The following is a 12,307-nucleotide window of genomic DNA, read 5'->3' on the forward strand; positions in this document are numbered from 1 at the left end:
AATGAAGAGTAGTGTAAGCTGCTGGACACAGAGCATTTTGAGATGCTGGCTGCTTCTTTTCATTGCTTAATGGGAGTTAAGCTCTCCTGAATATCCAGCCAAGGTTGTAGTGCTAAGTTCTTTTAAAAACTCCAGCTGTAAATCCTGACTTGGCCAACTAATGAAGTGGGCTCACTTTCCAATGCTAGCACCAACCCCCTGTGAAGGCAGCAGAAGCAGCTAAATATGTATGGTTAATTTCTATGGATATACATCTAAACTCTTGGGGCAGGTGTTTTTAAAGTGGCTAAGCGCTAGGCTCTAAGGGCAAGATCAATGTGACTCAAGCTTTGAAGAGCAAGAGAACAATGTGTAAAATGCTGATCAGGTGCATAAGTGACTGAAAGTCTCTAGCTGTCTATGTTTCCATCGGTAAAGTTGCTTAAGCATGCAGTGCTCCGCTGCTGCACGTGTCAGCAGAGGCTGCCATTTTGACTGTGCTGAGGCTTTGATGGCCGAGTCCTTCCTTGACCTCTTGAGGCTTGCAAAGTCCAAGTCCCTTGAGAGAAACAGCGCATGTCTGAGTGGGCAGCACGCAATTCAGTGCAGGTCACAGCAGTCACAGACACATTCACTCCAAAACACCAGGCGGAAGGCTAACGGCACATTATTCACAATGTTGGAGTGTATTCTGAACATCCAGGAGAGAAACAGGATTTTCCTCTACCTCTCCAGTGCTATCTGACAGCTTATTTTCATCTTCCTCTCTCACACTATGACCTCTGCTAGTTCTCCCTTATGCTGGGGGTCACAGTGCTCAGTGAGGTGCCCGGTTGTCCTGATCTCAGCGGGTGCACCCAGGCCACACCCCAGCTGGGGAAACACATTCCCCTTGGAAAACCATGGGACTCGAGTTTGTCCCACCAAAGGCTGCGCAGCAGCTTCTTGCCCAAATGGCCAGGGAAATGGAGCAGAGACTTGTTTCTTCCCAGTACAGAGATGCGCATGGTGACCGGCATTGCAGTATATTGCAGAACACGGGTTTAGCTTCTGGATATCTATTTTTCTTTACAATTGTGTTATAGGGATCTTAGGTGCTAGTTGTTAACTCAAAAAAGCGTAACAATTCTCTTTGCCAGCTTAATATCTTCATGGGTTTAGGCCTCTGTGTGATTTTTTTCCTCAAGCACCTAAACTGGTCAAAAATAGACTTAGGGACTCTTGTCAATTTAATCGTAAAATACTTAAAATTCATTTGAAAATATCACCCTATGAACGTTCATAAGATTTTCTTTGCTGCTCATGGTATGGTATGCAGTTGTTTTAGTAAATCATGTTGCAGAAGAGTAATCAACCATTAAAATGCATACAATCCTGCTTCATAGTGTAGAGCCTTCCTATGACTGCACCCCCAAAGGGTGGTTCAGTCACCACTTTGCATCACAGTGCTGTGTTGTTATTTAACAAGCGAAAGTACTTTTGGATGCTTTGTATAGGACGGCCAAGGCTTTAACTGACCCATCCCATGGAAATGAAGATGAATGGTAACTCTCCAGTCTGCTCCCAAATGTTATTTGTAGTTATTTTCCAGTCTTACACAGAGCATGTGCTGCAAGGCAAAGGCTGTGGCACAAATGGGCAACCAGCCTTCTCCTGAATTTCTAACTGTCGTTTTGAGGCTCAATTTTGACATCACTTAAAATAGCATGTAACTATGCAGAGAAGGGAGAGTTATGTGTTAATAGAAGAAAGTATTAAGAATTGAGATGCTGATTTATTAAAAGATCTTGTGGAATAGCAAACCAAAGCTCTTAAAGCCTTTGTTCAAAGGGAATACTTAATACAAGGATTTAAGACCAAATACACTTCTTTTTCAGTATAATGTAATGCTGATTTGTAGAATCAGTGTGCAGAAAAAATATTATAACAATAATGTTGTTGGAAGAAGGTTAAGCACATCTTTATGAAAAACCAACATCACACAAGCAGTCTTATTGCCGGTATTGTTCTCTTATTGCATCGTAGCATGTGCAACATCCAGGTCACTGCCAGTGCAAACCAGACAAGCTTAAGCTGCGATGAGTGATACTGAAGGGGGGTCAGGGTAAGGGGGGCTCTGTGTGTGGATCTGGATTGTCTCAAACTCAGACCCCAAGCAGAGATCCAGTGCTGGCAAATACAGCAAGAGTCTGTGGGGAAACTCCGCAACTGAAGTCTGCGGGGAATGGGAAAGAGTAGTTCCAGATAGGCCACCTTGACAAAGGTATTAGGTGTAGCAGGACATGCTGGTGTTCTGAACACACTGACAGTTATGAGCTTTTTAAGCAAATGTTTCTCATTTCTTTTTTCTCTTTGTTAGTTAAGTTGGATTGGGTGGCTGGTGCTGAAACAATTTAATCCTTGTCTACAAAGCAATTTATTGCAAGTTATTGCATCCTATTGCAATTGATTGCTTTATTGTTGTTGGCGTGCTCTGTGCTTTTTCTCTTAGAAATTTCATTTTGCAAATGTAGTAATAATATTTTACATGTGTAGAGTGCCTTTCATCACAAAATACTTCACAAACTAGATAGAGCTTTTGCAGTCAGTTGTTCGAAAGGGACTTATGCTGGTATCAGGACACATAGCCACCTTTGCCCATGTAGTCCAGCCAGGCTGGGGCTTTATCATGCTATCTACTTTCTCATCACCTAGATTGTCACCTGAGTAATAAATAGCCAACTTCCATTCCTGGCTCAGATGCATTTACTGCTGTGACTCAAAAACTGAAGTACTTGCTGGGTAGGAAAACAGTTTCAATTATACTGGCTGCCACCCTGTTTGCCTGATTGGCCGCAAAACCAAGGGAAAAAAGGGTAAGAAAGGAACTTGAGACCAAAACAAAGGTATTTTTAAGTCTTGTTATTTTCTTTTTGTGCATTGTTTTAGGCAGGTATGATTTTAAAAAGTGTTACTGATCCAGATCCTGTTTATTTGACCAGCTTTTGTTGGTTTTAAAATTTGCATTTGTCTTGTATTTATTTTATTGTGTGCTATAGCCTAAAGCTAAGACACTGTGTTAATAAAGTTGACCCGCTAGAGGTATGGGCACAAGATTCTGTACTCTGTGGTAAGCTGGCCTTAAATTTGAGCAAATCCTTGGAAATTCTATGGCATTCAGTGAAAAAAAAGATTTAATTTAAACTGAACTGCACACAACCTTTTAAAAATTACATCTGCTATATATATGGCTAATACTACTCTTAAATATTCAGCCCCTGTTACTTACGTTAATTCAGTGGATTTTTTGCTGTCTCCACATAACTTCCATGTAAAAGTAAAGGCTAATCTACTGGTTCAGACAAAAGGCTTAAGCTCAGCTGATCTGTGTTCTGTTTCCTTTTTATCACGTTCTTGCATTTTTCTCCATCTGTAAAAAGGAGATGACAGCACTTCACTGCCTCGTGATTGTGTAAGGATAAATACATTGATTGTGAGATGCTCAAAATGATTGAGCCAAGTATGTAAATAGGCCAATTTATATATAGATGCTTTCAAATTAGAAGTTGGGATATTTTGTCTTGGAGAAGTGTGGAGGAAGAGAATAGCTATCTTGCTTAAAGTATTTAGTAGTGAAATGGTTAACAAAATATATATACAGGCAATGTTTAGGTTTCAGAGTTAACACCCCATTGAGATGATTGAAAATAGTTCACATCTTGCTGAACTGTCATTTTGAGCTGTCTGCCAATTTAAGAACATATTGCTGCCTCAGTTAACATATGGTTCGAGTTGATACACTTTTCTGTGCAACCATGAGAGCTAGACACATCATTATATGAAAATGAAAACAAATAGCTGAGTCCTGAGCTCGCTGCTTTAGGCCCCCCGGTGTAAGCACGAGTTCAAAGCCACCTAGTCTTCCCATTTGGAGATTCCTGCAGCATGAGAGAGTCCGGGTGCGATGGTGAGCCGCAATTGCCTGCTCCCATGCCACAGAGTTGTGGCATGCAGCCTGTAAGGGATGTTCCCAGGAAAGTTGTTTTACAGCGCGGGCACAATGGCAAATGATCCCCTGGGTTGCTGTACCTAATTTCTCAAGATTTAATTAGATGCTGGGATTGGTGAGCCTCCCTTTGGGATTTCTACTCCTTTACTGTATCACTGGTGGTGCAGATGTGTTACACTGGGCACGTTAAAGAACTGACCCCCAAGTTCTTGCTGCCTCTTAACTGTGTCATGCTGTAAGTTAATGCTAGCAAATAGAAAAATAAAGGTGAACGTTTCAAAGGAAACACTCTTTTTAGTGAGCACCATGAGATAGCTTTTGTTACCCGCAGAAATAAGCTTGAGCAATCTTCCACTGAATTTATAATGGCTCTGTTCTAGGACACCTGCAATTTTTTTGCATACTATCTAAGATATTTTTTTTTCTGGTATGCTAGAAACTCCATGATTGTGCTACAATTTGCCTTGCTTTTCTTAATTTAAGTTGCAGTTTTAGCACTGCTGCTTTTTTCTACTTAGGCTAGGTAAATTTTGCAATATTTCCCACTTGTTATCAGGGTGTGTTCATTGCTGAAGTTCCTAGTCTGTCTCACGTCACAGTAGAAAATTAATTCACTACAAACAAATTATATTTAGATTATTTTGAAGGTCTAACTAAAGCTGAGAAAACCAAACCAAAACAAAAAAACCTGAAGCTGATATTTCATCTTTTCCTTGTGCAGTGGGGCAAGATGCAGACCAGAGTGACTCAGGCTCTGTGTACAGCATAAAACTCTCCAGATTTGGATAAAGGGACTTTTTCCCTTCTACATATGGCTTTGTAACTGGCTCATTTCCCAACATTCTTTTTGACTCAACTTTCAGATTCAAAGGAATCCAAATATCTGACTAAAACTCATTTAATTTTCTTCTGCCTATTAGAAGTAAGTATTTGTGCAAAATGAAACCACAAATCAACTCGAGTTTGCTTGTGAGATTGATGAACCATAATGAATCTTTCTATGAACTCAGTCTAAATTTCAAGCATGTAATAAAACATAAAAGCATATCCAAAATTCACTTTGGGTATATCCCTGCCTATCTGGTAATTTAGTTTTAGGTCACTTTTTTGGGGGCATTTACAAGCCAGTCAACTGACAGAGAAATGCTGCTTAGCAATGCCATCTGCAGATTGCCTACGTGCGTACTGGTATACAAATTGCAGAGGCATGCACTAAATGGCAGATTTTTGGCCCATAAGATAATGGCAGGGCAGCATTTATTTCTTTGGAGCTATGCTGCTGGAGGATATAGGCCAAAATTTCCTGCTGCTTCACAAATCAGGTTGTTCAGATACACTGCAGACTCCTGTGCGTTCCTTGGACTTGATTAGAGATCATTGCATCCTAAATGATGTACTAGGCCTATGTGGAGATTTCTCTGGTTGTTACAGGGTGCTATTATGCTTATGATCCTGTCTGCAACAGGGAACCTGTCGGATTTGTCTTATACGAGATCTTCATTTTTGGAATCTTGATGACTGCCGTTAGACTCCGCGAGTCTAATTCCCTACTACCATGCGTTTACCTAGCACAGTGACAGTACTTTATTTATAGGTAGCGAAGAGGAAAGAAACCAGGATGCATTTCATTGATCTTTCCATGTTGTAAATGTAAAATTCATGTGCACTTTTGTTTGCTTTATAGCTGTTCTCTTTCCTTTTCCTTATTTAATATGCACTTCATACTGTGCCAAGGGGTCAGTAGGGCAAATCAAGGAGCCAGATGGCTTACCCCTACCCTAAGGAAACATATCAATATTTAGCTGGGCATTTTACCAAATAAAGGCAGGGCTGGAACACACAATAAATGTGCGAGTTGGTTAAAACTGCATCCTTTTCTTAGATTCACAGCTACAACCTCCTTGAGGCATGAGCTTTTTATACTTCACTGCTGCTTTCTAGCTTTCTCCAAGTAACTGCATCTTAGGAGATATTAGAGGGGGGCGCAACTCATTTTATTTATGGCCTTTGCACAGAAACAAGTTTCAGTTATTTTAATCTGACTGAAATAAGAAACCATAATCCATGGATGAAAAGACAGTGGACAAACTCAGTTAAATCCCTAGTACCCTGAGGACGTATATTTTGTCCATTTCTGGTTTTTTATGTTCCCTTTTTTCTGCTGTTATTCCCAACTTTAACTTTTGAAAAGCCAAGCAGTTTAAGTGGCCGGGCCTGGGGAGCTTATTTGTATGCAGCACAAATTTCAGGATCTGTTCCCAAGCCTGTGCAGAGTGAAAAATGGCCTGCATTTTCTTGATAGCCCATGTGGTTGTAAAGAATAAATGGCTAATGAATTACAGATGAACATTGACGCAAATTAATCTTCCTGATGTCCCTGGGTTATATGGCAGCCATTTAAAAGTTTAATCAATACACTAAAGTTGAAAACATGCAGGCACTGCAGTTGTTTGGATGTAATAAACATCAGAGGGAAACGGGAGGCTTGTACCCAGTCCATGTATCATAATGACAGGTATTTATGTTTAATGGACTAAATATTTTTTATTGGAAGAGAGCAAATGTCAGCTTAACTTTGTAAGCCCTGCATTCAACTTTCCTTTGAGGTTGGTGAGAGACGGCTGACATGTCATTGAAAATGAAATGTAAAAAAACCAATTGAGACAAAGCGAGGATAAGGAGCTGTTTTGCCGACGAGATGTTGCTTTAATGCTCTGCAACTATTCATTAAATAAAATGTAAACTCTACCATTTCAAACGTTGCAGTAAAATGGTTTACTAGGGCAGACTTTTAATGGTTATTAGGGAAAACAAGAGCCAACCGCTGCCAAATATTCTTTTCTGGGAAACATTTTATTTGAAAAGTCTTTTCCTGAGTTACAATTTCAGAAGATTTATAATTATGGAGCAGTTGTTCCCCCCTCCCCCTTTCCTTTTAGAGACAAAGAAAAACAGAAAAATAACTTTCAGAATAACCGTTTGATGGTCCTTTTTTTCCCCTTTGAACAGAGTAATAGCTTTATATAAGCTTCCCAGAGGCTCGGATATTAATTGCACTTGAAGTCAATAAATTTTAGAGCCATGTGTGTCCAGGACTTACCTATCATTGCTATAAATGGGGAAGAAGGCTATACAAGACTGCCAGGTTCCACAGGCCCGCACAGCTGCATGTGAAAGACCACAGGAATTTATTTTCTTTCTTAAAAAAAAAAAAAAATGTTGTCATATTATTCGGTCGTAGAAGGCCAACTTCTTCCATATTAAACAAAAAACTCTAATAAATGGAAGAAAAAGGGAAGATCATGTTTTACCATCTTTCCATAATCTGTTTTAGTACCCCATTTGTTGGCTGATCTTACCTGAATGGGCCCTTGATGGTCTAGAGTGGTCTCATGAAGCTTCTGGTAATGTATATTGTGGAACCACTTCAGAAAGGGATGAGGGTCTCAAGCCTACGGGTCACTGTTTGCTTCTTGGGTGATTGATTGAACTGGTTCTCTCTTGACTTCATCATCTCTCTAAAATATTCCATTCAGTTAAATAATTGCTCTTATTAACAGTGCAGTGAGTCATCTGGTAGAGGTTTGATGTCTGACTTCCTGCTTCATGATCTCCAAGTGTATTGTGTTGGCTTTACCAAGACTGTTTAAGGCAGACAAGTGCATTGGGGGAGTGGCAGAAATCTCATATTCCTACAGAGGCACCTGACATATCTAACTTCTGTTTGGTAGGCAGGCAATTTTATTTTAAATTGTTATTTTAACAATTTTATTTTATCTCAACATCTCCTTGTCATGTAGCATCAGGTTCTACTTCAGATTAGGTGGCTACTAATATTGTGAAGAAAGCTAGATTTGGCTAAATAATGTTGTAGATTGATAGTGTCCTGTTTATAAGAGATCCTATACTGCTTCCTGATAACAAAGTAATTGTTGAAGAAGCTTCTGAAAATGTTACTCTTGTCTACTCCCTGGATGATGAACTATTTGCATTTTTGAGTAAGCCCGTAAATATGTGTGAAAAGTAAAAGAATGAAATGAGCACATTGGCCAGATAGTCTGTGAAGGCTGAAGAACTCATGGTGCAGCACAAGATCGAAATCACACAAAAATGGTGGCTTTTTCCCCCTCTTCTGCTGAGCCTGTGTCACTTGTCCCAGATAGAGTAGCTTCCTAGTCTCAAGCACCCAGAATGGCCTAATCTGATGCTTCCAGACATGCTACTTTCTCCTGATTTTACATCCTGCAGTAGGGAGTGGGTTGCTCCTTCCATTGTATGGCCACACTGCACTATGGCTACGATTTACCCGTAATGCTGCGCAAGGCATCTGAGCCCTGACATACTGTTTTGTGGCCATCGAAAATCATCTGTTGAATAGTTCTGAGCTGACTTCGATGTGACTGGTGAAGGTTGGAGCCTTATTATTGTCGTAATGAAGCATCAAAGACTTAGAAGCAGGCTTGCAGCGTCCTGCTGAATTAAGTTACAGTTTGGTCCAGTTTCAAAAATTGTCTTCTGTTTCATAAAGCTCAAAAGCAGTTTTCCAAAACTGTTCAAAAGCAGTAAGTTTTAGTGGCATGTGAAGTAAACCAGCAGGTATCTACAGCAAAACATTAACAAGATTGCACCAGACAGAGGTGGTGTTAGTAGAAAATTGGAGGTAAAGAGTGGGTGACATTAGATTGATTCTCTCTGTCAAATGGAAAACTCTTCAGTAACTATTCACAACAAAATATGAAATCCTTTGTAAAATGGTATGTTGGGGAGTGCAAGCTGCCACTATCCAGCATACTACTCCCACAGCAGAAGACGTAAGAAGTTATTTTCTTGGTCAACCCATTATACAATTTGACTAAATTACTCCAAGTTTGATTTAAACAACAAGAAGCTTGAATTTCAGACAAAGAAACCACTTTTACCATGGTTTCTGAATATTTAAACTCTATAGAGAGGCAGCTGCTATGTATTATAGGCTTAATGGATAAAATACAGAAATAAAAAAAAAAAACCCAAACAACTAAAAAAACCCCAACAAAACCCAATGAAATAAAACAACTGCTGTAAAAGATTTATTTTTAAGCAAAAAGCAGAAAATGTGAGAGCTCAGACTCTACATTTGAAGTGAGGCTCAACTTCATTGAGAGAAAGTATCTAAGGATGTATGAACAAATATTGTCAAATGACAGAATTATTAGTGATTAAACATGGCTTTTTGAGAGCAGATTTCTTTCAGTTCAAAGTTACGTGGGAGTATATATGTACTTAAGTACAGCAGCCTCACACAACCGTCTTGAAGATTTACCAGCCCAGACACACAAATCTACCTGCTCACCCTTTGCCTTAATAAGTGATGATGAAAAAATTTAATGGTGCTTTATCTGTCCATCAAAAAAATTGCCTCTGACTACTGGTTGGATAACGTTTTGCAAGGCTGATCTGCACCATGCATTCAAGTAGATATTTGTGTTTCAGTATTTTTCCTACATAGTACCAGTGCAAGAAAGATACACAGTATGTCTGTCACATAGTCAAAATCTTTAAATGGTGATACAAAACTATTTATCTAAAATACTTTTAATCAAAGTGAAAAAGAAGATAGACAACCACGATTTGGCAAAGAACCTTTTTCTTTACCATGTTCATTTTGAATTTCTCAGGAATACGAATGCGATGATAAAGGGTGAAGGCAGTTTGAGAATTATGCCAGACGCAGCCTTCTTGAACTTCTTGAACTGGGACCCACAGCCCTGACAGCTATTAAGAAATGAAGTAACTTTTGGTTCTGATTTTGTATAATGAGTGTATGACAAAAAAGGGGTTTACTTCTACATTATCCTGCAGGTGTAACTCTGCTATCTGTCAGTTTATCCTGTATTTTATTTTGATGGAGAACATTAGGGAGGGAAAAAAACCACCTCTTCATCAAAAAGCTTAACAGGAAAGAAAAAAGTCTCAAGACATTGTCATGTATTGCTAGTTATTTGTGATGGTTAAAAGAATTATCTGAAAACAAAGAAGTCTTTCACAATGAATCTAAAACACAAAAGCTTTAATAACATTTACATCTGTGTATCATCCATGTCTCCAAATGCAAGTCATGAATAACACATAAACTAGAGTATATAGGGAACAGAAGTGCTAGCACATCATTTAAAATCCAACACACCCCATCGTCAGTGGAATCAAATACACAGCAGGAATGGTTCCAGTTGATAGACACACAATGAAGTCATTGAAAATGAAAACATATTAATTATGTTCCTAAAGGTTAAGATAGTAATGGCTGAATTCCCTAACCCTGGAATAATATTAATGCCCCCAATCCATGCAGGAAAACTGTGTAATGTTTCAAAAATTGTGGAAAATTTAGTTTCAAATTCACTTATTTGTGCCTCACCCATGACTGACTCCACAGCATGGGGGGTAGCAGAGGGAAGAGCAGGAAGTGCAAGACAAAGAGAAAACCAGGGAGAATTATCAACAGAAAAAGATGTTCTTGGTCCAAACAAGCCACTTGTACTACATGAGCTAATTGTAAGAATAGACCATTTCTAAACTGCAGCTGTTATGTGCTTAAGCAAACCCTGCTGGGAGAACGGCTTTGTAGAACACCTCTGCTAACACAGACACACAGAGCGCCCTTTAATAGAGGAATTCAAAGCGCAGTCTTTAAGGAAAACCTTTTCCACTTCCAAATTTTCCTGAGCTTTATTACAGGATGTGATCCTGGCTTGTCACTCTGACATAGGTTTCCCTTAAATGTTTTCTCTCTTCATTATCTTTTTGCCTATGTTAAATCAAAACAACGGAGACTGAAGGCAGTGTGTGTTGGGAAATGAGTAAGGGGGGCTGAGGGGGAATGCTCAGGTTGTGTGATAGAAAATGATAGGTGTCAAAAACCCCCCACAATACAGCTAGCTTGGTCGTGGTCATTTTCTTTGTATAACAACAATTTTTTTGTTTGTTTGTCCCTGGGGACTAGTAAGATCACTCATAAGGTAGTTGATTTTAGATGTATGCTTGCTCTACTTGTCTCTTCTCCCTCCCCCAAATCCTCATCTATGCATCTCTGACACAAGACCATTGCACCTGGGTTCCTAACTATATTAACTCCATTGTATTGGTGTGCCGAGTGCTCCTGATACTTAATGTCTTTATGCTAAAACCCAAATCCTCCCAACAGCAAGGGGTTAATTGTCTGCTTTCAGTGCATTTTAAAACTCTCAGCTCTTGGGAATGATGTCTCCATGAGGGTTGAATGTAATTACAAAATAATATAGGCACTCTGTCTTATTTTCAGTGAGTGATACTTAAGTCCTTGCTGTTGTTGCTGCATGTGTTTATACTGGGGCTCTTCCTTCAGTGTACTCGATGCAAGGTATTTGCAAATTTGAGCCTTTGGGCTTTAAATGTTGTGCAGCTTCCTCTGTTCCTTATTCACTACAGATTATGTATAATTGATGACCTGCATTTACAGACATGGGTGGTATACAGATGTAAATGTTATTATAGCTTTTATATTTTATGTTCTCTCTGAAAGATCATTTTGTCTTTGAATAATACTCCTGTTCAGATTTTGGGGGGTTTATCTCTAAAAGAGAATATGAAATGGATATTGCACATCGTATATTTCTTAAAAGTAATTTGGAATTTTAGGGTATGGGATTGGTGGTGACTGATACACTGCCTGGATGAGATATATCCCTTTGAAAATAACAGCGCCAGTACATGCCTGCATCTGTCTAACCTCATAATTCACTTTCACATTGGGTTATGGATGTCTGCATTCAGTGAGTCTATCTTCCCTTTAGGTATTATTTCAGCCCTTTGAGATAATAAGGAAAGTTTAATTGCGTTGTTAATTGATTTTTTGCACAACATTATTACCTTGATTGATTGCAGAGTTGATGAAAATGTTAGACACAGGCAGTGTAAAGTATCAGCCCAGTAAGGAGTGGGAGCCTTGTGGAGAATAGATAACCTTGATGTTAAGAGCTATATCCTTCAGATATGTCTTCCCTTGACATATTGATGGCCCTTGAAAAGGGAAAAGCTGATTGTATGCAGAATGCAATCATTAAACCCACTTCAGCTGGCTGTTGATTAATTTGTTTTTTCCTGAAGGATCTAGTTAAAGAGAAGGCCTCACTAGTATCAACAGCAGCCATTTTCCAAGCTTCAGATTATTCTTAACCCTCTCCTAGAAGAAAGAAAAATGATACTGTCTTGGTTTAGACAGGCAAATTGTCTGAAAACATTCAGTCCAACTGCAATTTGGGGATTATAACACTCACTTTACCCCGTTAACTGCTGCTTCCTCTATGACCTCTCCTCCCCCTG

The 12,307-nt window shown here is 39.2% G+C and overlaps 1 protein-coding gene across 1 annotated transcript in view; it reads left to right on the forward strand.

The window, feature by feature from the left end:
- Nucleotides 1-12,307, forward strand: part of LRMDA (leucine rich melanocyte differentiation associated) — a 677,396-nt gene that overhangs the window by 651,668 nt on the left and 13,421 nt on the right. The window lies entirely within an intron of this gene.

This window comes from Balearica regulorum, chromosome 7, assembly GCF_011004875.1.
Source record: "Balearica regulorum gibbericeps isolate bBalReg1 chromosome 7, bBalReg1.pri, whole genome shotgun sequence".
NCBI classification, from domain to species: domain Eukaryota; kingdom Metazoa; phylum Chordata; class Aves; order Gruiformes; family Gruidae; genus Balearica; species Balearica regulorum.